Source organism: Dendrobates tinctorius, unplaced genomic scaffold (assembly GCF_039654945.1).
Source record: "Dendrobates tinctorius isolate UK_male_01 unplaced genomic scaffold, ASM3965494v1 ptg000019l, whole genome shotgun sequence".
NCBI classification, from domain to species: Eukaryota; Metazoa; Chordata; class Amphibia; order Anura; family Dendrobatidae; genus Dendrobates; species Dendrobates tinctorius.
In genome coordinates this window covers 76,444,910-76,471,196 of record NW_027361687.1, presented here as the reverse complement: position 1 = coordinate 76,471,196, position 26,287 = coordinate 76,444,910, and positions in this window count along the sequence as shown.

Here is a 26,287-nt window from a genome sequence, read left to right as displayed (position 1 = left end):
CCACAGCAGACATCGACATCGCAACAGCTGTTATCTGGCAGGCCCGGAGCACTCCAAAGACAGGTTCCAAACATCAAAAGAGTTGCTGGACAGCTTGTCCAGAGGGTCAAAAGATCACAGCGTGCTAGGCCGCAAAATGTCTGCCAAAGTAGGAAGAGTGCAGTGTGGCAGTTTTTTGAACAAAATCCTCATGATCAGGCCAAGGTTATCTGTAAGAAGTGCGCAAAGACCTTTAGCCGAGGGAAAAATCTGAAAAATTTGAATACCAGTTGCATGCTTAGACATTTAACCAGCATGCACTTGCAAGCGTGGACACAACACCAAACCTCAAGTGCCACATGTGCAACTGATCACAACGAAGGTAGTCAGCAACGATACATTGTTTCCCCCACTGTAAGTCCACCGGTTAGCACAGCAGCAAATGTTGAGGTGTCGTTGCAAGGCCACAGCAGTCAGGGAATCCCACTGTTATATCAACGAAAGACTGATTCTAGGCCATCAGAAAGAACACCAACTCCATCACCATCATCAACCCTCTCTCAGTCCGCCCTGTCCACCGCTACTTCCACCATATGCAGCTCTCAAGTCCAGCTCACCCTCCCAGACACTATGAGTAGGTCAAGAAAGTACTCAGTCTCTCATCCGCGTACACTGGGTTTGAACGCCCACATTGCCAAACTAATCTTGTTTGAGATGATGCCCTTTCGGTTGGTGGAAAGCACAGCTTTCCGCGAACTCATGGCCTATGCAGTACCACGCTATGACCTACCCAGTCGCCACTTCTTCTCTCACAAAGCCATCCCAGCCCTCCACCATCATGTGAAAGACCGCATTGTCCATGCACTCAAGCAGTCAGTGAGCAGAAAGGTGCACCTCACAACTGATGCATGGTCCAGTCGGCATGGCCAGGGCCGTTACGTGTCCATCACTGCGCACTGGGTTAATGTGGTGGATGCAGGGTCCACAGGGGACAGCGGTGGTGGGACAGTGCTGCCTAGCCCACGGTCTAGGAAACAGTTGGCTGTAGGCGTTCGACTCTCCTCCTCCTCCTCCTCCAGAAGCGACAGCTCGTCCACAGAGCGCAGTCGTACGAGCACTCCATCTGCAGCTGCCACTGTTGCACACGATGTGTCCCCCTATCGAGCAGCTAGTGGAAAGCGTCAGCAGGCTGTGTTGCAGATGATGTGTTTGGGCGACAGACACACCGCCGAGGTGCTGGCCGAGTACTTGAAGCGACAAACTGAGTCATGGCTGGGCAGTGTACATCTTGAGGCAGGCAAGGTAGTTAGTGATAACGGCCGTAATTTTGTGGCAGCCATAGCCCTTTCAAAACTCAGCCACATACCTTGCTTGGCTCACACCTTGAACCTGGTGGTGCAGTGCTTCCTCAAAAATTATCCGGAGTTAACAGCCCTGCTCCAGAAGGTGCGAAGACTGTGCGTGCACATCCGCCGGTCGCCTGTACACTCCGTTCGTATGCAGAAGCTGCAGCGATTGCTCCACCTTCCCAACCACCGCCTCATTATCGACATTGCAACAAGGTGGAACTCCACCCTGCACATGGTGGAGCAGCTGTGCGAGCAGAGGCAGGCCATAATGCATTTGTGGGAGGATACACGGCCAGGCACTTTGAGAGCAGACATGGAGTTGACAGGCGTGCAGTGGTCGAAGCTGAAAGACCTTTGTAAAGTCCTTCAGTGTTTTGAGGAATGCACACGGCTGGTAAGCGCAGACGACGCCATCCTAAGCATGAGCATCCCACTTATGCGTCTGCTCATGCAAACTTTGACGCACCTTAAGGAGCAGGCGTCTGCAGCCAATGTTGATGAGGAGGAAGAGGAGGAGGGAATCCTTGATGACATTCAGCCATTGTCTGCTCAGGGACCTCTCTTGGACGAGGTGGAGGAAGAAGAGGAGGAGGAGGATGATGGGGATGATTACTTAGGGGAGGAGGATGCATCTCGTGGGGCAAGTGAAAATGTTGGCGTGGCAAGGTCTGGTACAGGGTTTGTGCGTGACTGGAGGGATGTGGATTTGCCAGAAAGTGCTCCTCCACCCAGCACTCGCAGTGCATCATTGACACCGGGAACATTGGCCCACATGTCAGATTATGCCTTGCGGATCCTAAAAAGGGACCCCCGCATTGCCAAAATGATGAACGATGACGACTACTGGTTGGCCAGCATCCTGGATCCATGCTATAAAGGCAAATTACAAAACATCATGCCACAGGAGAACCTTGACCTAATATTGGCTAATATACAAGCAACTCTGGTAAATCGGTTGCTTGAGGCATTCCCAGCACACAGCAGCGGTGATGGTTCTCACACGAGCCGTACGGGCTGGGGGCAGCTTGGCAGAGGTGTTCGTGGTGCACACAGCAGAAGTGGCATTGGAGACAGGGGTTTCATGACAATGTTGTGGACTGATTTTTCAAGTACCGCTCACACAACTGGTAATACTGCATCGATGGAAAGTGACAGGAGACAGCAGTTGTCAACTATGGTTACAAACTACTTTTCCTCCCATATCGATGTTCTCCCACACAGGTCATTCCCCTTTGACTATTGGGCCGCTAAACCGGACACCTGGCCTGAATTGGCCCAATATGCCTTACAGGAGCTCGCTTGCCCAGCTGCAAGTGTGCTATCGGAAAGAGTCTTCAGTGCAGCTGGATCAATCCTGACAGAAAAAAGGACCCGTCTGTCAACCCAAAATGTGGATGATCTAACCTTCATTAAAATGAACCACGCATGGGTTTCCAAGGATTTTGTCCCACCTTCCCCTGATGACACATAGGGTGACAGAAAAATGGCTTGCTTTGGTCCACCTCTTCCTGGTACTTCACCTATTTCGCCTTTTGAATCAGTTGAATGTCCAACATCAACATATGCCACTTTCTAAAACTCCCTAACTGTGCTGCCTCCCCCCCATGGCCAGGGTCACCACCTAGCGCACGACACCGTGCGAGTGCCGTTGCCCTGGACAGGTGGGTAGGCCGACTCTTGGGCGCGGGCACTGGCACAGGGTCCCTCATAGTGCAATCAAGTGTCTCTGACGGTTGTGGTGCACACCCGCCGTCAGACACACCGCTGTACTATGAGGGGCCCAGTGCCAGTACCGACGCCCACGAGTGGGCCCCCCTTGCTTGGCCAGGGCCCCAGCATTTGCAATCTTTACCTCTCCCTGCTCCTCCGCTGTGTAATCTGGGCCGTCAAATCCATACTGTGCCTGACACTGTCTGAGCCTGCCTCCTGATGTATAGACATATATTTTGAATGTGTACGCTATCCATACATGTTATCCGGGGATACGTTACCCCTTCTAAACTTTGTGCAATGATGTGCAATCCATACTGGGCCTAACACCGTCTGAGCCTGCCTCATGCTGTATAGACATATATTTTGAATGTGTACGCTATCCATACATGTTATCCGGGGATACGGTACCCCTTCTAACCTTTGTGCAATGACGTGCAATCCATACTGGGCCTAACACCGTCTGAGCCTGCCTCATGCTGTATAGACATATATTTTGAATGTGTACGCTATCCATACATGTTATCTGGGGATACGGTACCCCTTCTAACCTTTGTGCAATGACGTGCAATCCATACTGGGCCTAACACCGTCTGAGCCTGCCTCATGCTGTATAGACATATATTTTGAATGTGTACGCTATCCATACATGTTATCCGGGGATACGGTACCCCTTCTAACCTTTGTGCAATGACGTGCAATCCATACTGGGCCTAACACCGTCTGAGCCTGCCTCATGCTGTATAGACATATATTTTGAATGTGTACGCTATCCATACATGTTATCCGGGGATACGGTACCCCTTCTAACCTTTGTGCAATGACGTGCAATCCATACTGGGCCTAACACCGTCTGAGCCTGCCTCATGCTGTATAGACATATATTTTGAATGTGTACGCTATCCATACATGTTATCCAGGGATACGGTACCCTTTCTAACCTTTGTGCAATGACGTGCAATCCATACTGGGCCTAACACCGTCTGAGCTTGCCTCATGCTGTATAGACATATATTTTGAATGTGTACGCTATCCATACATGTTATCCAGGGATACGGTACCCTTTCTAACCTTTGTACAATGACGTGCAATCCATACTGGGCCTAACACCATCTGAGCCTGCCTCATGCTGTATAGACATATATTTTGAATGTGTACGCTATCCATACATGTTATCCGGGGATACGGTACCCCTTCTAACCTTTGTGCAATGACGTGCAATCCATACTGGGCCTAACACCGTCTGAGCCTGCCTCATGCTGTATAGACATATATTTTGAATGTGTACGCTATCCATACATGTTATCCGGGGATACGGTACCGCTTCTAACCTTTGTGCAATGACGTGCAATCCATACTGGGCCTAACACCGTCTGAGCCTGCCTCATGCTGTATAGACATATATTTTGAATGTGTACGCTATCCATACATGTTATCCAGGGATACGGTACCCTTTCTAACCTTTGTGCAATCACGTGCAATCCATACTGGGCGTGAGAACGGCTGGCGAGCTGTTAAGCAAGCTACAGCACCTGTCCAGACAAGTACAGGGATTCCCTAGCGAGGAGACTTATTTGATTGTTTTCTATGTTGGGACAGCAATTTTTGGGGAGCACTATACTCTGGAGAATGATAGATGGGGCCCACCATACACTGGAACATTCCAAAGGTGGACATCAGACACTGGAGCAGCATTTACAGGGCCCATTATACACTAGAGCATTAGAAATGGGGCCCATTATGTTTGGAGCATTATTTGGGCCCATAAGACAGTGGAGCTTCATCCATGGGGACCAACATATACTGTAGCATTATGTGGAGCTCATCATATACTGTTTCAAACATTATATGGGACCAATGATTTTGTATGGAGAAATAGATGGGCCTCGTCATGAGATGTAAAAAGTGAGGTATTTTTCATTGTACTATACCGCTATTTCTCTGCCGTATCGGAGCATGATGAGTTGTGGTATGTGTTAAAGGGGCGCTCTTTCGCCCAGGGCACATAAAAACCTGCAGCCAGCCCTCCCCCCCACAAATTTAGCCAAATAACCCCCATTTTTCAGTGCGTAACTTGTATTATGAAGTTAATTAAGGTTGACAAGCTTAAGTAAGAAGAATTGATGCTTTTGGCATTCAAATGGGCACTGTAGGTGTGTTTCCTGTCCTCCTCTCACTGCCGACTTTTATTCCCCATTGACTTACATTGGGTTTCGTGTTTCGGGACGACCCCGACTTTTCCCTATAATCGGACGATCTTGCTCGACCCGACTTTTGGAAAAGTCGGGTTTGACGAAACGAAACTCGACCCTAAAAAAGCAAAAGTCGCTCAACTCTAGTCCCAAGTCTTTGATAGGAGTAGTGCATTTACAGCCAACTACTGCACCGGTGTCTGCTGCAGAACCATAAGTGTCCGTACAACATCGGGGACCGGGCCCCGGCCTTGCGCTGAGAACCTATAGGCAGGGTTCCTATCCAACCCACTCCTCCTCTCTGTTCTCCTACTCCTTCGTTCCGCGCTGTTCCTTCTCTCTCCAATGGAAGCTAAGGTTGCAGTTCTACGTTCCCCTTCTCTTCTCTTTCCCGTGCCAGCTGGCTCAGATCACTGAGGCAGCTGCAGCACTCCTTCTCTCCTCGGACCCATCCTCAGACTCTCCTGACTGACTGTTCTTCTCACTCCTTCTGTCAGACTGACCCCGAAGGGACTGACCTGTAATTCTAAACTTTCCCACTCTTTTATATGAATCTCAACTCCACTCGCCTCCCAGCACATCTCATGTTACGAAGCAAGGAATCACCAGAGGTGCTCTGCTACCCTCTAAGCATGAGCCGCAATGTGATCAGTGCTGAACTATCCTGTGTGTGGGATGCAGGTATTGGAGTGTGGAAAGGAGCTCCCAACTTACCAGGATGGCGGGGCACTACACCTTAGAAGAAGGTGCAGTACCTCTGTGGCGACTGAGCCTCAGGGGCGCCACATTACCCTTTGTAAAACAAAACAAATTGGATCTGAATTAAATTATTTATGAAAATAGCTAAATATTCTTTTTTTAAACATTCCAAAAATTCCTGTAAAGCACCTGAAGGGTTAATAAACTTCTTGAACGTGGTTTTGAGCACCTTGAGGGGTGCAGTTTTTAGAATGGTGTTACTTTTTGGTATTTTCTATCATATAGATCCCCCAAAGTGACTTCAAATGTGATGTGGTCCCTAAAGAAAATGGTTTTGTAAATTTTGTTGTAAAAATGAGAAATCGTTGGTCAACTTTTAACCCTTATAACTTCCTAACAAAAAAAATTTAGGTTCCAAAATTGTGCTAATGTAAAGTAGACACGTGAGAAATAATACCTGTTAAGTATTTTGTGTGACATATCTCTGTGATTTAAGGGCATGAAAATTCAAATTTGCAAAATTTTCTAAATTTTAGCCAACTTTCCATTTTTTTCACAAATAAACGCAAATCATAGCAAACAAATTTTACGACTATCATGAAGTACAATATGTCATGAGAAAACAATATCAGAATCACCAGGATCCATGGAAGCGTTCCAGTTATTACCTCATAAAGGGACAGTGGTCAGAATTGTAAAAATTGGCCCGGTCATTAACATGCAATCCACCCTTGGGCGTAAAGGGGTTTAAGATGAGTTAAAGTGTGACACCATTGTTCTCAGCAGCAATCTAGGATTCACATAAGCTTCCAGGGATCTTCCCCATCTGTTTTTCCTTCCATTCAGCACTTCTTCCATTCATTTCAACATTTTCACTGCCCAGATACCTTTTTATAATAATAATCTTTAATAATCTTTATTTTTATATAGCGCTAACATATTCCGCAGCGCTTTACAGTTTGCACACATTATCATCACTGTCCCCGATGAGGCTCACAATCTAAATTCCCTATCAGTATGTCTTTAGAATGTGGGAGGAAACCGGAGTGCCCGGAGGAAACCCACGCAAACACGGGGAGAACATACAAACTCCTTGCAGATGTTGTCCTTGGTGGGATTCGAACCACTGAGCCACCGTGCCGCCCCTTTTTATAGGGTCTGCCAGAAAAATTATCGAATTTCCCAATGGCTTCCATTACACTCGTTACTCGAAACGAGCATTTGAGCACTAGAAATTGCTTGGTTCGAGTAACAAGTATCCATGCATTTGTGTGCTCCCTCATCTCTAATAGGTAATCATTATATTCTAAATGAAAGGGTATTCCCCTCTCAAACATTTAATTTATGTATCTCTTTTATGGCTCTTGGCACTAGGCTCTCTTCCCCCTCCAATTCTCTTTGTTAGGAAGGGGTCACACTTGCAAGTGCGAGTCTCTCACATCAATATAGAAATACATGCAGCCGCACACTATGGTCCTGAGTGTCGGCAGCAGTGCCGGGAATTGAGGCGAGTTTCTCGCATTGAAGTTGTAACGCTGCTGCCAGCTCCCCTGCATGATGTCCCGTTCCCCCTCCATGCAGGGATGCCAGCTTACTCACCACCCCAGCTCTGAGGCATTGTTTCCAGCGTTATTCCTGCTACTTCGTGCTTTCAGTGTGCATATGCCTGGGAGTATGTGGATCGCCCACCAGGGCAGTGGGGTACTCAGTACCGGGCCGGTATTTCACTGTGAAGTGTCACAGCAGCGGTGACCCGGTCTGTGGCCCTGGGCGTCCATGTAAGGGAGTGAAGTGATGGATCAAAGTTTATGAATAGATGATTCGTGACTAGTGTTGAGCATTCCGATACTGCAAATATCGGGTATCGGCCGATATTCGCGGTATCGGAATTCCGATACTGAGTTCCGATACTTTTTGCATATCGAATGCCGGAATCGAAAGTTCCCATAATGCTATGAGCCAATTTGATTTGATTCAGCCAATGAGGAATCCTAAGAAGTGTGGGCACATCCTGTTAGGCATGTAGGCATGTTAACTAATGGCATGGCTGTGATTGGCTGCGAGCAGACCACCCAGCTGCTCCTCCCCCAGACACACGCTGAACAGTGATCTATGGAAAGTGAGGGAGTAGGAAATGACCAGTTCTCATTTCAATGCCAGAACACACACCCCCTGGACGTTTTTCTTAGAAGCTAGAGATGATATCTTGGAAACCGTGCAGACTAGCCACAGAAGGTAAATTACTTATTGTCAGCATTCTCCACCCCTTATATGCACTGAGATTATGTGAAAAGCCCAGACAACCTGTTCTGTTATGTATTTCCGCCAAGTTGGATCGCCCGCCAGGGCTGGTGGGGTACTCAGTACCGGGCCCGTTGGTTTCAATGGGAGATGTCACGGTAGCTGTGACCCACTCCGTGGCCCTGGGCGTCCATTGTAAAAGGGAAATGTTGAACATGTGGATGATGATTAAAGTTTATGAGTGAATAATTTGTGACGCCACCTGTGGTGTTCGGCAATGAAGGTGTTAAGCCGACGCTGCAGACAGATCCTCTGGGACAGATGGTGTGGTGCAGCAATGATGTTGTGGCCCTCCACAGGTAGGGCTGTAGTCCCAGGGCAGTGTAGATGGAGAGGTAGTGAAGAGACATAGATGGTACAGTGCCAGGCACAGAGATGTAGCAGTGCTGAGTGTGTTGGCTCAGGAATAAGCAGAGGACACCAGGGCATGTAGTTCCAAAGTTTTACTCACAGTCTGTTGTGCATACAGGTGTCCGCATCCGTGCCGTGTCCTTCGGGTCACGGGCTCAGTCAGCCTCCGAGCTAGATGAAGCATTCCGTTCCAACACTCCGCCAACATGTGCCTTTTCTGAACGTCTCCCTCTATTGCTACACAACCTTTTTAACATAGTCAATATCTTTGTAACTCCGAACGTCTTAAAAAAAAATTAATTCCTGCTATTCCATTTGATTGGGCTAAACCTCTATGCCTTTAATGCCTCCTCCACCTCCCCCAATACATTCTACATTATTCTTAGTTGTTTTCCTTCATGTAGAATTAACCTACAAGGAAAGAAAGGGGTTATTTTAATTCTGATACTTCTGTCCCATTGACTTGCATTGGTTTCCAGTATCGGAATCGGCGATATCAGATACTTTTTGGGTATCGGTCCGATCCAATCCGATCCGATATTTCCCGATATTGGAAGGTATCACTCAACACTATTCGTGATGCCACCTGTGGTGTTCGGCAAATGTTAAGCCGACGCTGCAGACAGATCCTCTGGGGCAGATGGTGTAGTGCAGCAATGATGTTATAGCCCTCCACAGGCAGGGCTGTAGTCCCAGGGCAGTGTAGGTGGGTGTTGGGAAGGAAGGTGCAGTATCAGGCACAGAGATGTAGCAGTGCCGGGGAGGTTGCAGCAAGAAGGCAAGGACACAATAGGTTGCAGTTTCTTTACCTTTACTTGGCAAATGCAGTCCAGGATCCTGAGTACAGATGGCACAGGAGCTGGTTAGCCTGGAAGCAAATCAGGAATAATTCTGGCAGATGGGTTGTGCAGTCTCCTTACTAGCGCTCTCTATGAAGTACTCCCAGTACTGAGTTAGACTGGAGTTCCTCCTTTCTGATGTTATCCACACTCCACTCGCATGGCAGACAGCCGTAGCCTACTATTTCTCTTGGCTCACCCATCGCTGTTGTGCCTCTGAGGATTATGTGGGAATAGGGCATTTACAGCTTCCTATTCCTCTTGGTTTCTGATGCAGGACCGTTAGTATCCTTAGACCCTTGGAGACCATGCTCCAGATCATGCGCTATCACTGGGACTGAACTCTCCACTTTCCTCAATCTCCCAGCTCTTCTCCTCCACATCTGCACACGACGCCCTCCTCACACTAACTAACCAATTTACCCTCCTGGCCCCCAGAGAGAAGATCTTCCCCTTAGTATTGGTTCAGAGCTCCCCCTGCTGGCCCAGAGTGGGAACTGTGTTGCATGTTATTGTTAACTGCCAGAGAGACCCTTCATTGCTTCCAAGCATGACATCACTCTCCCTAGGAGGAAGGCAATGCCACTGTGGCGACCCTACTCCTAGGGGCGCCACACTCCCCCCTAGTGCAATTCAGCACTCCTGGGCTGAAGAAAAACATGTAAACAACATAAACGAATAAACAATTATAGGTGTATAAGATTCAAAAAGGAAAAATTTACAAAAACCAAATGATCAAAAAGAGCCCTATGACGACAAGTCCATGCGCCAATGTCCATGGTCCCATTCCTGGACAATTGGTGAACTATATACAGGTTCTTACAGAGTCTCTGTAGGCACAAAATTTGAGAAAGGTTGCATATTTACATTTTTGTTAAACCATTCACTATTACTATAGAACATTAGACACTATCATTATTTACTTTAACCTATTTTTATGCAAAATCTAATGGGCGGTATACCTTGTGTACCACGTGTAGACCTACGTAGCTCTTGTGTGGGTAAACTTGGGAGTAGCCGTCTGCGAACTCTTAGGCTATGTGCCCACGTAGCGTTTTTCATGCGATTTTTTTCCTGAGCAGAAACCCATACCCTTGCCAGGAAAAACGCATGCGGTTTTTTACGCAGTTTTTGACACGATTTTGACGCGTTTTTCATGCGTTTTTCTATGCATTTTTTTAAGCGATTTTTGACCCCAAATAAAGTTGTTTATAGAAGAAAAAAAAAAAAACAATATGAGGTCATTTCCTTCCAACCCCTTTTCTCCATTTTGTTTTCGGGCTGATTTCAAAATGCCTCACGTGCAGAACCAGTGGAGTCTGAGCGAAGAAAACTTGCGGATTTTGCTGCTGACTTTGTTACTGAATCTGCTACACCTACACCACGACGAGCAGGTGACATAATGTCATGCAATTTTTTGATCTGTTTAATATTTTATTACATATATGTATTTTTGACTAAAGTCTATATTCTCTCGTAGGAGCACTCTAGGAGGAAGAGGAGGAGGAGAACAAGAATGTGGGTGCATCCGATAGTTCAATTCGGGCGGCAGAGGGCCACTTCCATCTCCTTTACCAGGATATATGGAGGTAAGATATATAATGGAAAATAGGTCTATTGGTAGCCATGTGAACCTAATGGATACTTATGTTTATTTTTTGTTGTTATTAAACATTTTCATCTGTGTGAAGCATTGAAGCATTCAATCGCCTACTCGGCCTTCTTTCTCCAGCTTTAGATTATGAGGACACGGTCACGCGACGAGCCATCTCTGCTGCGGAAAGGCTGCTCATCACCTTGCGGTAAGTTTTTTTTTTTGGGGGGGGGGGTTTGGTAACACATTTGGCCCCCAAAAGACTGTAAGACACACTGCCCCCATACAGCAGCCAGCCACTGCCCGCATACTGCTGCCAGCCACAGCCCCCATACTGCTGCCAGCCACAGCCCTTTCCACTGCCCCCATACTGCTGACAGCCACTGGCCTTTCCACTGCCCCCATACTGCTGACAGCCACTGCCCTTTCCACTGTCCCCATACTGCTGCCAGCCACTAGCTTTTCCACAAACCCATACTGCTGAAAGCCACAGCCCCCATACTGCTGCCATCTATATTTCAAATGTGCTATTTACGCCTGGCCTTTTTTTTTTGCTTATCTTTTTTTTTTTTCAGGTTTTTGGCCACAGGAGAGAGCTACACATCACTGCACCTCCAATTTAGGGTTGGTAAAACCACCATCTCTAGAATTGTGAGGTGCACATGTGCCGTCATCTGGCAGAAGTTGCATCCCATGGTGATGCCTTCCCCAACATTTTTCATTCTGTGCTTTGTTTGTGTTTCAGTCAGTGGGTGGTGTGAACATTGTCCCACCGACTTGTTCACATTTGTGCATGTCACATGTGTTTTTAATCCAGTTTTTTTGTGCTTATGCATGATTTGAGAGACCGCACCCCTCTCATGTGTGACATGCACAAAAGGAGCTGTCTCACACCAAGAGCCCATACAGGTAAGCGCCTGTCTTAATTCTGCTCATTTTAGACACTGTTCACATGTTCAGGTATTAAATATAGTAGATAGGGACTGCTTCAATAGGGGTTACCTTGACGTGGTGGAGCACCTTGACATACATTTTTTTGCAAAAAAAGTATCGACTAAATGCCCTGTATTTGTTGTCATCTTTTTATCAGCACTTGCTGACTACTATTATATGTCTTACTGCAAGGTATTTTTGCACATTTTTCATTCTGTGATTTGTTTGTGTTTCAGTCAGTGTGTGGTGTGAACATTGTCGCACTGACTTGTTCACATTTGTGCATGTCACATGTGTTTTTAATCCAGTTTTTTTCGTGCTTATGCATGATTTCAGAGACCCCACCCCTCTCTTGTGTGACATGCACAAAAGGAGCTGTCTCATGCCACGAGCCCATACAGGTAAGCTGTCTTCATCCTGCTCATTTTAGACACTGTTCACATGTTCAGGTATTAAATATAGTAGATAGGGACTGCTTCAATAGGGGTTACCTTGATGTGGTGGAGCAGCTTGGCATACATTTTTTTGCAAAAAAAAGTATCGACTAAATACCCTGAATTTGTTGTCATCTTTTTATCAGCACTTGCTGACTACTATTATATGTCTTACTGCAAGGTATTTTTGCACATTTTTCATTCTGTGCTTTGTTTGTGTTTCAGTCAATGGGTGGTGTGAACATTGTCCCACTGACTTGTTCACATTTGTGCATGTCACATGTGTTTTTAATCCAGTTTTTTTCGTGCTTATGCATGATTTCAGAGACCCCACCCCTCTCTTGTGTGACATGCACAAAAGGAGCTGTCTCACGCTACGATCCCATACAGGTAAGCGCCTGTCTTAATCCTGCTCAATTTAGACACTGTTCACATGTTCAGGTATTAAATATAGTAGATAGGGACTGCTTCAATAGGGGTTACCTTGACATGGTGGAGCAGCTTGGCATACATTTTTTTGCAAAAAAGTATCGACTAAATACCCTGCATTTGTTGTCATCTTTTTATCAGCACTTGCTGACTACTATTATATGTCTTACTGCAAGGTATTTTTGCACATTTTTCATTCTGTGCTTTGTTTGTGTTTCAGTCAGTGGGTGGTGTGAACATTGTCCCACCGACTTGTTCACATTTGTGCATGTCACATGTGCTTTTAATCCAGTTTTTTGTGCTTATGCATGATTTGAGAGACCCCACCCCTCTCTTGTGTGACATGCACAAAAGGAGCTGTCTCACGCCACGAGCCCATACAGGTAAGCGCATGTCTTAATCCTGCTCATTTTAGACACTGTTCACATGTTCAGGTATTAAATATAGTAGCTAGGGACCGCTTCAATAGGGGTTACCTTGACGTGGTGGAGCAGCTTAGCATACATTTTTTTGAAAAAAAAGTATTGACTAAATACCCTGTATTTGTTGTCATCTTTTTATCAGCACTTGCTGACTACTATTATATGTCTTACTGCAAGGTATTTTTGCACATTTTTCATTCTGTGTTTTGTTTGTGTTTCAAGGAGACTTGGCTGCAGGTTGCAGCAGGCTTTCAGTCTGTGGCCAATTTCCCAAACTGCATAGGTGCTGTCGATGGCAAACATGTGAGAGTGCTGAAGCCACCACGATCAGGACCACGCTTCTTTAATTATAAGAAGTATTTTTCGGTGGTCCTGGTGGCGGTGGCTGATGCACATTGCAAATTTGTTGCCATTGACGTTGGTGCTTATGGCAGTACTGGGGAATCTCGGGTGTTGCAAGCATCACAGATTGGACTGCAAATTCTTCAAGATGGCGGAACGCTCCCAGCCCCAAGACCTTTACCGGGTTCCACACATCCAGTACTCTTTGTGATGGTATCGGATGAGGCGTTTCCCTTAAAGAGCCTGCTGCGCCCATACCCAAGAAGGGCACTGGATAACCGGCGGAGTGTTTTTAGTTATCGGCTGAGTCGTGCACGCAGATATGTGGAATGCACCTTCGGGATCATGTGTAGTCAGTGGCGGATCTTTCACACAGCCATCCAGTTGGATACACAGACCGCTGACACAGTCATAAAGGCATGCTGTGTACTCCACAACTACGCTCGAGAATATGCCACCGACGTAGATGAGGAGTCACAGCTGTTTGACTTAAATGCTGTTTCAAATTTGGGTCAAGGAAGGGTATCCAACTCGGGTGTGCGTGTGCGAGAAACCTTCACTGACTACTTCATGAGTCCTGAAGGTGCCGTGCACTGGCAATACTCCTGTGCCAGTGTTGAGCAGCCAGGACAGCAGAGAAGATCTGAAGACTAACTACAAGCAAGCAAGGTCCGTTGTTCTGTAATAAATGTGAAAATACAAAAAAGTTAATAAAAATTAACTTATTTTGCTAAATAAAATCTGTTCTCCATTATTTTTATTCAATAATAGTGGTTGTTGGTATGGGCAGTTATTGGGGGATGTTGGAAGACATTATGCATAGTGTGGCTAATTTTTTATTCACAATAATTGATTACAATAAGGCTGGGGTCACACTTGCGTGTGCAATGCGAGAAACTCACGCATCAATGCTGCTGCCACTCGGGACCGGAATGTGCAGCTGCATGTATTTCTATGCAGCCGCACACGCCCATCCGAGTGTTGACGGCAGTGCCGCTCATTGATGAGAGAGACTTGCGCAAGTTCCTCGTATTGCACACGCAAGTGTGACCCCGGCCTAAGGGTATGTTCAAAAGCATTTTTTGGTGTGTTTTTGATACCAAAAATTTTTTGGAAGGAAATTAAAATACACACAGATTTTCTTTTGAAATTTTTTTAATAAACATTATATAATTAATGTTTTGAAAAAAACAAAACAAAACTTTTTGAAATAACAAAAAACACCCTGTCAATGTCACCCTGGGGATGACATAGTAGAGGTGGGTGAAGTATTATGGCCTGCGATATGTGTTGATGGAGGTTGGCCAAAACCAGACGGTTCGGCAGCGTCATGCCTGTATGCTGGCGCCTGCCCAAAACGCTGCCATGCAGCTGGAGCTGGTGGTGGAGGCCCACTTTGGGAATTAAAGATATTAAGAATCCCCTTCAATATAGCTGATGATGGGGGAATTGGGGATGGGAGGTCAACAGTCATTAACAGTAAATTGACTGCTGACATCAACGTATTCTGCCGGTCACGTGTCATGGATCTGAGGCGGCCGGCTAAAAATGAGCCAAATTTGTCAAGTTCATCTTGCCTCGATGAAGTGTCGAGCATACTGAGGGTTCGACTAGTGAAGTTTTGAAACACACTAGTTGAAGTCTCAGTATTGTTGACCTTTTTGGGTGCCGCCCTTCTCGATGGCATGGGAGGGGCAGAAGCAGCGCCCATCCTAGTAGGCCTTGACACGCCACCAGCAGAGGTACAGGCAGTGCCCAAGGCAGGAGCAGCAAAACAGGACTCTGCCTCGACCTCAACCACAGATGCGGAAGTTCCCGCAGCAGAATATGTTGGGGTTGCAGATAACATATCTGTTGGCGGCAAGGATGATGGGCAGTCCTCAGGAACATATGATCCTCCACCTCCTCTCCCAGACCCTGCTCCAGGCTAGTTGGATGGGCCGGAGGAGTTTTGGCCCTGATGTTGCCGTCAGTTCTGTAGAAGAAAGAAAAAAACATGTTAATTACAGACTACTTTAAAATGTTACATAAATCGTAAAAAAATTATATGTAAAATTTACCTCCGCAAGTTCCTGCTAGTTAAAATAAACTGGAGTTGGTCTGAGTATTGGACCCTACCCCTCGGAGGTGAACTTCCACTTGGAGGTTTTAGCGACTTCATAAAGCGATCTGTTACAGACCTCCATCGGTTCTTTACATCTTCCACTGAAATGAAACAATAAAAAAAAGTTTTTGAAAATTCAATCAATAAAAAAACTGGACAAATGCAATGTATGCAATACATTGCAATACATACTAATCTTTTTTTTGTCCAGCTGAAGACAGATGAGGCCACTGAGGATAAAGTTCTTTGACAATAGCCGGCCATACATCCCGCTTGGAACCCTTATATTCCTCACATGAGCGGTCCATACGGCCGGATGTTTTTCAATCTACAATAAAGTTAAGGTATTTTTTTTAAATTGTCGTGTAGTCAACAATATGAAGATTTTAACAATATCTACTTTTTCACACATCAATTAATATATATCCACACGGTAACACACTTTCAAAACCGATATAGATATGTTTGAATCCATGTACACATGTGCACACACAATCACCCCAACACGGCTCTTTCAGTCTACTCTCCGTTATGATGATGATTACCCTAACCTTAACCCAAACCCTAACCCTAATCCCAACCATAACCCTAATCCCAACCCTAACCATAATCCCAACCCCAACCCTAATCCAAACCATAACCCTAATCCAAACCCTAACCCTAATCCCAACCCTAACCCTAATCCAAACCCTAACCCTAATCCCAATCCCAACCCTAATCTAATATATATATATATATATATATATACATATATATATATATATATATATATATATATATTTTTTTTATGTGTATATACACACACACATACATTTCTATACCCCATTTTCAACCCCAACCCCCCAAAAAAAAAAATTTTTAAATTATTTTTTCTGCCGGGGGGGGGGGGGTAAAAATGGTAAATAAATATATATATTTTTTTAAAAAATTTTTCGGGCGGGGGGGGTTAAAAATGGGGAATATATATATATTCATTTTTTTTCAGGCAGGGGGGTTAAAAATGGTGAATAAATATATATATTTTTTTAATTTTTATTCGGGCAGGGGGAGTTAAAAATGGGGAATATATATATATATATATATATATATATATATATTAATTTTTTTTCGTGCAGGGGGGTTAAAAATGGGGAATATATATATTTTTTTTTTACATTTTGTTCGGGCAGGGGGGGTTAAAAATGGGGAATATATATATATTTTTTTACATTTTTTTCAGGCAGGGGGGTGTTAAAAATGGGGAATATATATATATATATATATATATATATATATATATATATATATATATATATATATATTTTTTTTTACATTTGTTTCCGGGCGGGGGGGTTAAAAAAGGGGAATATTTTTATTTTTTAATTTTTTGGGGGCAGGGGGAGTTAAAAATGGAGAATATATATATATATATATATATATATATATATATACACACACATATATATATATATATATATATATATATATATATATCTATTTATTTATTTTTTTACATTTTTTATTTTGATATTTAATTTATGGGAGGGGGGGGAACCACACACCTTAATGTTAAAAAAATTTAATGAAATAAATACAACATTTTTAAAAAAAAATTTAAATTTTTTAAACAATAATAATAAAAAAAAAAAAATGACGTCACGCTGGCTGCACTGCGCAGGCGCCCTGGCTCACCTGAGATGAACTAATTGGCGTGGGAAAAATTCCCATGCTCCAGATTTCACCTCAGGTGAAGCTGGGAGTCCGCGCATGCGCACACCGCACCGCCCGAGCAGCGCGAGCTGCCTTCGGGTGAACTCGGTATGTAATGAACCGGGGCGCTTTACAGCCCCGTTCATTGTAGCGGCGTCGGTGGTTTAGAGCGGCCATATGTTATGTGGCTGCTCTAAACTTTAGATCTTCGTGGGACACTCATTTTTATGGGATGCTGCGGAGGGTAGGTATTTTTGTGTTTTTTTTTTATAATTTTATTTAGGTGGAACATGGTCTTCGGGGAATTAGCAGAAGAGGTGAGTAGAGTTGAGCGAAACGGGTCGAAAAATTTCAAAAGTCGCCGACTTTTGGCCAAGTCGGGTTTCATGAAACGAAACCCGACCCTAGGATGAGGTCGGCCACGAGGTCGGTGACTTACGCGAGAAAGTCGCGTTTCAAAAGTTTGTTTTGCGCTCTTTTTCAGCAAATCAGGATCCACGGACACTGTGGGCAACGTGATGACATAGGCAGGGGTCACCACCATCTTTCAGAAGGGCATGCAAGTGATTGGCTTGCTTTGGTGGGCGTCACAGGGCTTATAAAAGGGCGTGCACGCCGACCGCCATCTTACTTCTGCCGATCTTAGCATAGAGAGAGGTTGCTGATTCTGTAGGGAGAGCGTTAGGCAGGGAAGAAGAAAAAAAACTGCTTCTGCTGCTAGCGATTTTGCCTGTACAACACACCAGTCACTGTGTGTGCAGTGCAAGGGGAGGCTATATTGTGGTGGATCAGCGGTGTTGGTTGTTAGGCTGCCTTCTAAGGCTTCCTGACAGCTGCATTGCTGTTTACCCACTGCTCTGCAAATTGCTTTTTTAAAAACAATCCCAATTTTTTTTTTTGTCCTGCTGAGGTACTGAGCGTGCATTTTTTCACACCATACAGCGGTGTACGCTCCTCACACAGTACCGTGTAACGGCTGTTATCACAGCCACAGTGAAGCTATCTGTGTGTCACTCTGTGAGAATAAGTCGAGGACATGTTCCGTTCTTACAGACCTGCACCTACTAGTTTTGTCTAGCTTTCAAACAGTTAAATATATTTGCTGTTTGATCACATTCAAAACTATAGAGAGACAGAGTGTGTCAGTCCGTATACTTAAAAAACACGGAGCTTGACAATTTTACGTACACCGGACAGCCGTGTACGTGCACGCTCCTCTCAGTACCGTGTAACGGCTGTTATCACGGCCACAGTGAAGCTATCTGTGTGTCACTGTGGAAGGATAAGTGGAGGACTTGTTCCGTTCTTACAGACCTACACTCTAGGGAGATTCCTATTCTGCCCAATTCTACATACACCTTGTAGTTTGTGATACACTAGCCAATTTCTGCCTGTGACATAGCGCTCTGATATTCAGTGGGCCTCACACAATCCAAAAGTGTCCAGTGTCCACTAGTGTGTGCAGAAATTCAAAATCTCCCTTATCCTGTAGTCACTTTTTTCACACCTGTGCCATCGAGCCTGTGACATAGCGCTGTGATATTCAGTGGGCCTCACACAATCCAAAAGTGTCCAGTGTCCACTAGTGTGTGCAGAAATTCAAAATCTCCGTTATCCTCTAGTGACATTTTTCACACCTGTGCCATCGAGCCTGTGACATAGCGCTCTGATATTCAGTGGGCCTCACACAATCCAAAAGTGTCCAGTGTCCACTAGTGTGTGCAGAAATTCAAAATCTCCCTTATCCTCTAGTGACATTTTTCACACCTGTGCCATCAGGCCTGTGACATAGCACTCTGATATTCAGTGGGCCTCACACAATCCAAAAGTGTCCAGTGTCCACTAGTGTGTGCAGAAATTCAAAATCTCCGTTATCCTCTAGTGACATTTTTCACACCTGTGCCATCGAGCCTGTGACATAGCGCTCTGATATTCAGTGGGCCTCACACAATCCAAAAGTGTCCAGTGTCCACTAGTGTGTGCAGAAATTCAAAATCTCCCTTATCCTCTAGTGACATTTTTCACACCTGTGCCATCGAGCCTGTGACATAGCGCTCTGATATTCAGTGGGCCTCACACAATCCAAAAGTGTCCAGTGTCCACTAGTGTGTGCAGAAATTCAAAATCTCCCTTATCCTGTAGTCACTTTTTTCACACCTGTGCCATCGAGCCTGTGACATAGCGCTCTGATATTCAGTGGGCCTCACACAATCCAAAAGTGTCCAGTGTCCACTAGTGTGTGCAGAAATTCAAAATCTCCCTTATCCTGTAGTCACTTTTTTCACACCTGTGCCATCGAGCCTGTGACATAGCGCTCTGATATTCAGTGGGCCTCACACAATCCAAAAGTGTCCAGTGTCCACTAGTGTGTGCAGAAATTCAAAATCTCCCTTATCCTGTAGTCACTTTTTTCACACCTGTGCCATCGAGCCTGTGACATAGCGCTCTGATATTCAGTGGGCCTCACACAATCCAAAAGTGTCCAGTGTCCACTAGTGTGTGCAGAAATTCAAAATCTCCATTATCCTGTAGTCACTTTTTTCACACCTGTGCCATCGAGCCTGTGACATAGCGCTCTGATATTCAGTGGGCCTCACACAATCCAAAAGTGTCCAGTGTCCACTAGTGTGTGCAGAAATTCAAAATCTCCCTTATCCTGTAGTCACTTTTTTCACACCTGTGCCATCGAGCCTGTGACATAGCGCTCTGATATTCAGTGGGCCTCACACAATCCAAAAGTGTCCAGTGTCCACTAGTGTGTGCAGAAATTCAAAATCTCCGTTATCCTCTAGTGACATTTTTCACACCTGTGCCATCGAGCCTGTGACATAGCGCTCTGATATTCAGTGGGCCTCACACAATCCAAAAGTGTCCAGTGTCCACTAGTGTGTGCAGAAATTCAAAATCTCCCTTATCCTGTAGTCACTTTTTTCACACCTGTGCCATCGAGCCTGTGACATAGCGCTCTGATATTCAGTGGGCCTCACACAATCCAAAAGTGTCCAGTGTCCACTAGTGTCTGCAGAAATTCAAAATTTCCCCTGTACTATAGACACCTTGTACCTTGTTTTACATTACTATATAGTTTGTTGGATTTTGTCTACATTTCTACCAAAAATGAGGAAGGTTGGTGGAAGAGGCCGTGGAATTGGGCGGGGGTTGGCAGCTGGTAATGATGGTGTTGGTGGTGGATCTGATGGTAGTGGCAAAAGCAAAATAGGACCGAATGCAGGAGGTGTTGAGCCTGCGTCATCGTCTGGCTCCACAAGGCCTCGAAGGCTTAATTTTCTAAGAGTTTGCAAACCACTTTTAAAGCCAGAGCTTCGGGAAAAAGTTTTGTCTTACATTGCTGACTCAGCCTCCAGCTCTATCGCCACCTCTTCTGAAGTTGTAAAAAATAAAAGCACTGAGTCGTCATTGGAGGCTCATGTTCATGAACCACACCTTTCCTTGTGTCCTTCACCCCAACCAAGATTGAAGGATGACGCAGGCCATACTAATGATTACTCCATGGAGCTGTTTTCACATACCATGCCTGGATTATCAAGTGAAATGGTGAATTACCCAGGCCAAGATGAATCTGACATGGAGTGCACTGATGCACAGCCGCTGATAGATGATTCTGCTGGTACATTCACTCAGAGCACTACATTGTCCTTGCAGTGTACAGAGCCAGATTCTGACCCTGATGAGACTCAGGTGCCCCTTCCCGCACACTATACCACCATACACGGTGACACAGAGGAAGGTGCACATGACATTGAAGAGGAGGTGATGGGTAACCCAGTTGTTGACCCAGATTGGCATCCATTGGGGGAAGAGGGTGCTGCTTCCAATAGCTCAGATGAGGAGCATCCACAGCAGACATCGACATCGCAACAGCTGTTATCTGGCAGGCCCGGAGCACTCCAAAGACAGTTTCCAAAAATCAAAAGAGTTGCTGGACAGCTTGTCCAGAGGGTCAAAAGATCACAGCGTGCTAGGCCGCAAAATGTCTGCCAAAGTAGGAAGAGTGCAGTGTGGCACTTTTTTGAACAAAATCCTCATGATCAGGCCAAGGTTATCTGTAAGAAGTGCGCAAAGACCTTTAGCCGAGGGAAAAATCTGAAAAATTTGAATACCAGTTGCATGCTTAGACATTTAACCAGCATGCACTTGCAAGCGTGGACACAACACCAAACCTCAAGTGCCACATGTGCAACTGATCACAAAGAAGGTAGTCAGCAACGCTACATTGTTTCCCCCACTGTAAGTCCACCGGTTAGCACAGCAGCAAATGTTGAGGTGTCGTTGCAAGGCCAAAGCAGTCAGGGAATCCCACTGTTATATCAACGAAATACTGATTCTAGGCCATCAGAAAGAACACCAACTCCATCATCAACCCTCTCTCAGTCCGCCCTGTCCACCGCTACTTCCACCATATGCAGCTCTCAAGTTCATCTCACCCTCCCAGACACTATGAGTAGGTCAAGAAAGTACTCAGTCTCTCATCCGCGTACACTGGGTTTGAACGCCCACATTGCCAAACTAATCTCGTTTTAGATGATGCCCTATCGGTTGGTGGAAAGCGCAGCTTTCCGCAAACTCATGGCCTATGCAGTACCATGCTATGACCTACCCAGTCGCCACTTCTTCTCTCGCAAAGCCATCCCAGCCCTCCACCATCATGTAAAAGACCGCATTGTCCATGCACTCAAGCAGTCAGTGAGTGGAAAGGTGCACCTCACAACTGATGCATGGTCCAGTCGGCATGGCCAGGGCCGTTACGTGTCCATCACTGCGCACTGGGTTAATGTGGTGGATGCAGGGTCCACAGGGGACAGTGGTGGTGGGACAGTGCTGCCTAGCCCACGGTATAGGAAACAGTTGGCTGTAGGCGTTTCGACCCTCCTCCTCCAGAAGCGAAAGCTCGTCCACAGAGCGCAGTCGTACGATCACTCCATCTGCAGCTGCCACTGTTGCACACGAGGTGTCCCCCTATCGAGCAGCTAGTGGAAAGCGTCAGCAGGCTGCATTGCAGATGATGTGTTTGGGCGACAGACACACCGCCGAGGTGCTGGCCGAGTACTTGAAGCGACAAACTGAGTCATGGCTGGGCAGTGTACATCTTGAGGCAGGCAAGGTAGTTAGTGATAACGGCCGTAATTTTGTGGCAGCCATAGCCCTTTCAAAACTCAGCCACATACCTTGCTTGGCTCACACCTTGAACCTGGTGGTGCAGTGCTTCCTCAAAAATTATCCGGAGTTAACAGCCCTGCTCCAGAAGGTGCGAAGACTGTGCGCGCACATCCGCCGGTCGCCTGTACACTTCGTTCGTATGCAGAAGCTGCAGCGATTGCTCCACCTTCCCAACCACCGCCTCATTATCGACATTGCAACAAGGTGGAACTCCACCCTGCACATGGTGGAGCGGCTGTGCGAGCAGAGGCAGGCCATAATGCATTTGTGGGAGGATACATGGCCAGGCACTTTGAGAGCAGACATGGAGTTGACAGGTGTGCAGTGGTCGAAGCTGAAAGACCTCTGTAAAGTCCTTCAGTGTTTTGAGGAATGCACACGGCTGGTAAGCGCAGACGACGCCATCCTAAGCATGAGCATCCCACTTATGCGTCTGCTCATGCAAACTTTGACGCACCTTAAGGAGCAGGCGTCTGCAGCCAATTTTGATGAGGAGGAGGGAATCCTTGATGACATTCAGCCATTGTCTGCTCAGGGACCTCTCCTGGACGAGGTGGAGGAAGAAGAGGAGGAGGAGGATGATGATGGGGATGATTACTTAGGGGAGGAGGATGCATCTCATGGGGCAAGTGAAAATGTTGGCGTGGCAAGGTCTGGTACAGGGTTTGTGCATGACTGGAGGGATTGGATTTGCCAGAAAGTGCTCCTCCAACCAGCACTCGCAGTGCATCATTGACACCGGGAACATTGGCCCACATGTCAGATTATGCCTTGCAGATCCTAAAAAGGGACCCCCGCATTGCCAAAATGATGAACGATGATGACTACTGGTTGGCCAGCATCCTGGATCCACGCTATAAAGGCAAATTACAAAACATCATGCCACAGGAGAACCTTGACCTAATATTGGCTAATAAACAAGCAACTCTGGTAAATCGGTTGCTTGAGGCATTCCCAGCACACAGCAGCGGTGATTGTTCTCACACGAGCCGTACGGGCCGGGGGCAGCTTGGCAGAGGTGTTCATGGTGCACACAGCAGAAGTGGCGTTGGAGACAGGGGTTTCATGACAATGTTGTGGACTGATTTTTCAAGTACCGCTCACACAACTGGTAATACTGCATCGATGGAAAGTGACAGGAGACAGCAGTTGTCAACTATGGTTACAAACTACTTTTCCTCCCATATCGATGTTCTCCCACACAGGTCATTCCCCTTTGACTATTGGGCCTCTAAAATGGACACCTGGCCTGAATTGGCACAATATGCCTTACAGGAGCTCGCTTGCCCAGCTGCAAGTGTGCTATCGGAAAGAGTCTTCAGTGCAGCTGGATCAATCCTGACAGAAAAAAGGACCCGTCTGTCAACCTAAAATGTGGATGATCTAACCTTCATTAAAATGAACCATGCATGGGTTTCCAGGGATTTTGTCCCACCTTCCCCTGATGACACATAGGGTGACAGAAAAATGGCTTGCTTTGGTCCACCTCTTCCTGGGACTTGACCTATTTCACCTTTTGCATCAGCTGAATGTCCAACATCAACATATGCCACTTTCTAAAACTCCCTAACTGTGCTGCCTCCCCCCCCATGGCCGGGGTCACCACCTAGCGCACGACACCCTGCAAGTGCCGTTGCCCTGGACAGGTGGGTAGGCCGCTCTTGGGTGCGGGCACTGGCACAGGGTCCCTCATAGTGCAATCAAGTGTCTCTGACGGTGGTGGTGCACACCCGCCGTCAGACACACCGCCGTACTATGAGGGGCCCAGTGCCAGTACCGACGCCCACGAGTGGGCCCCCCTTGCTTGGGCAGGGCCCCAGCATTTGCAATCTTTACCTCTCCCTGCTCCTCCGCTGTGTAGTCTGGGCCGTCAAATCCATACTGTGCCTGACACCGTCTGAGCCTGCCTCCTGATGTATAGACATATATTTTGAATGTGTACGCTATCCATACATGTTATCCGGGGATACGGTACCCGTTCTCACCTTTGTGCAATCACGTGCAATCCATACTGGGCCTAACACCGTCTGAGCCTGCCTCCTGATGTATAGACATATATTTTGAATGTGTACGCTATCCATACATGTTATCCGGGTATACGGTACCCTTTCTCACCTTTGTGCAATCACGTGCAAGCCATACTGGACCTAACACCGTCTGAGCCTGCCTCCTGATGTATAAACATATATTTTGAATGTGTACGCTATCCATACATGTTATCCGGGGATACGGTACCCTTTCTCACCTTTGTGCAATCACGTGTAATCCATACTGGGCGTGAGAACGGCTGGCGAGCTGTTAAGCAAGCTACAGCACCTGTGGTTTGCACACGTAAGTTTTTCATTTTTTCAGGAATGATGGTTAGGCCTAATTCCGGAACTGCGGTTGACCTGCACTTACTGGGAAATCATCGTTCGCGGGTAATAATTGTCATCAGTGATCCCCATCACTAACGTTGTTCAGCGGGTTATCGGCACCTGTAAGCGACAAACGCTGGCCTTTTCAGTGTAGCACACATGCAGCCACGGACATGTAAGGGCATGACACACCAGTTATTGGCCAATCTCATGTGCCAGAGCCTCACGTGTCCCTCTAGTAAGCCGGACTCGGACCGCGGGGCATGACGGAGTCTCGTTCGTTAACGGAATTAAGTTTGCAATGTGTGCATCTGTTCTGTAGCTGGCATGGTTGAGGTTTCCCAGGTGGAGTCGAATTTAACCATAGGCTCCACTCCTGGTGGTGCCCTTCTGGACATTCCTTTAAGGTTCAACTTTGCAACCATACTGCCCACGTAAAACAAACACTTTGCCTTCATGAACGCTGTTTGGAGGGTCATGACTCGTGGGAATAAAGCCGCCCAATCAGTTAACCTGCTAGAGAGATCCTTCGTTGCTCCCAAGCATGACATCACACTCCCGAGGAGGAAGGTAATGCCACTGTGGCGACCGTACTCCTGGGGGCGACACAAGTGCACTGATGCCCAGCCACTGCTCGATGAATCTGCTGGTACATTGACCCAGACAACTACATTCCCCTCGCACGCTACACAGCCTGAATCTGACCCTGAGGAAACTCAGGTTACCCTTCCCATATACAGTTCCATCTTACACGGTGACAAAGAGGAAGCTGCAGATGAAAGTGCAGGTTCGGCCCACCCGCCATCAGACACACCACCGTACTATCAGGGGCCCTGTGCCAGTGCCGTCGCCAACGAGTGGGCCCCCCCTGCTTGCTCAGGATCACAGCACTTGCAAGGTTGAAATACTGTGCAGTGAGATGGAAGATGGGGACGACGAGGAGTCCAGACTAGTACAGGGATTCCCTAGCGAGGAGACTTTTTTGATTGTTTTAAATGTTGGGACAGCAATTTTTGGGGAGCACTATACTCTGGAGAATGATAGATGGGGCCCACCATACACTGGAACATTCCAAAGGTGGACATCAGACACTGGAGCAGCATTTACAGGGCCCATTATACACTAGAGCATTAGAAATGGGGCCCATTATGTTTGGAGCATTATTTGGGCCCATAAGACAGTGGAGCTTCATCCATGGGGACCAGCGTATACTGTAGCATTATGTGGAGCTCATCATATACTGTTTCAAACATTATATGGGACCAATGATTCTGTATGGAGAAATAGATGGGCCTCGTCATGAGATGTAAAAAGTGAAGTATTTTTCATTGTACTATACCGCTATTTCTCTGCCGTATCGGAGCATGATGAGTTGTGGCATGTGT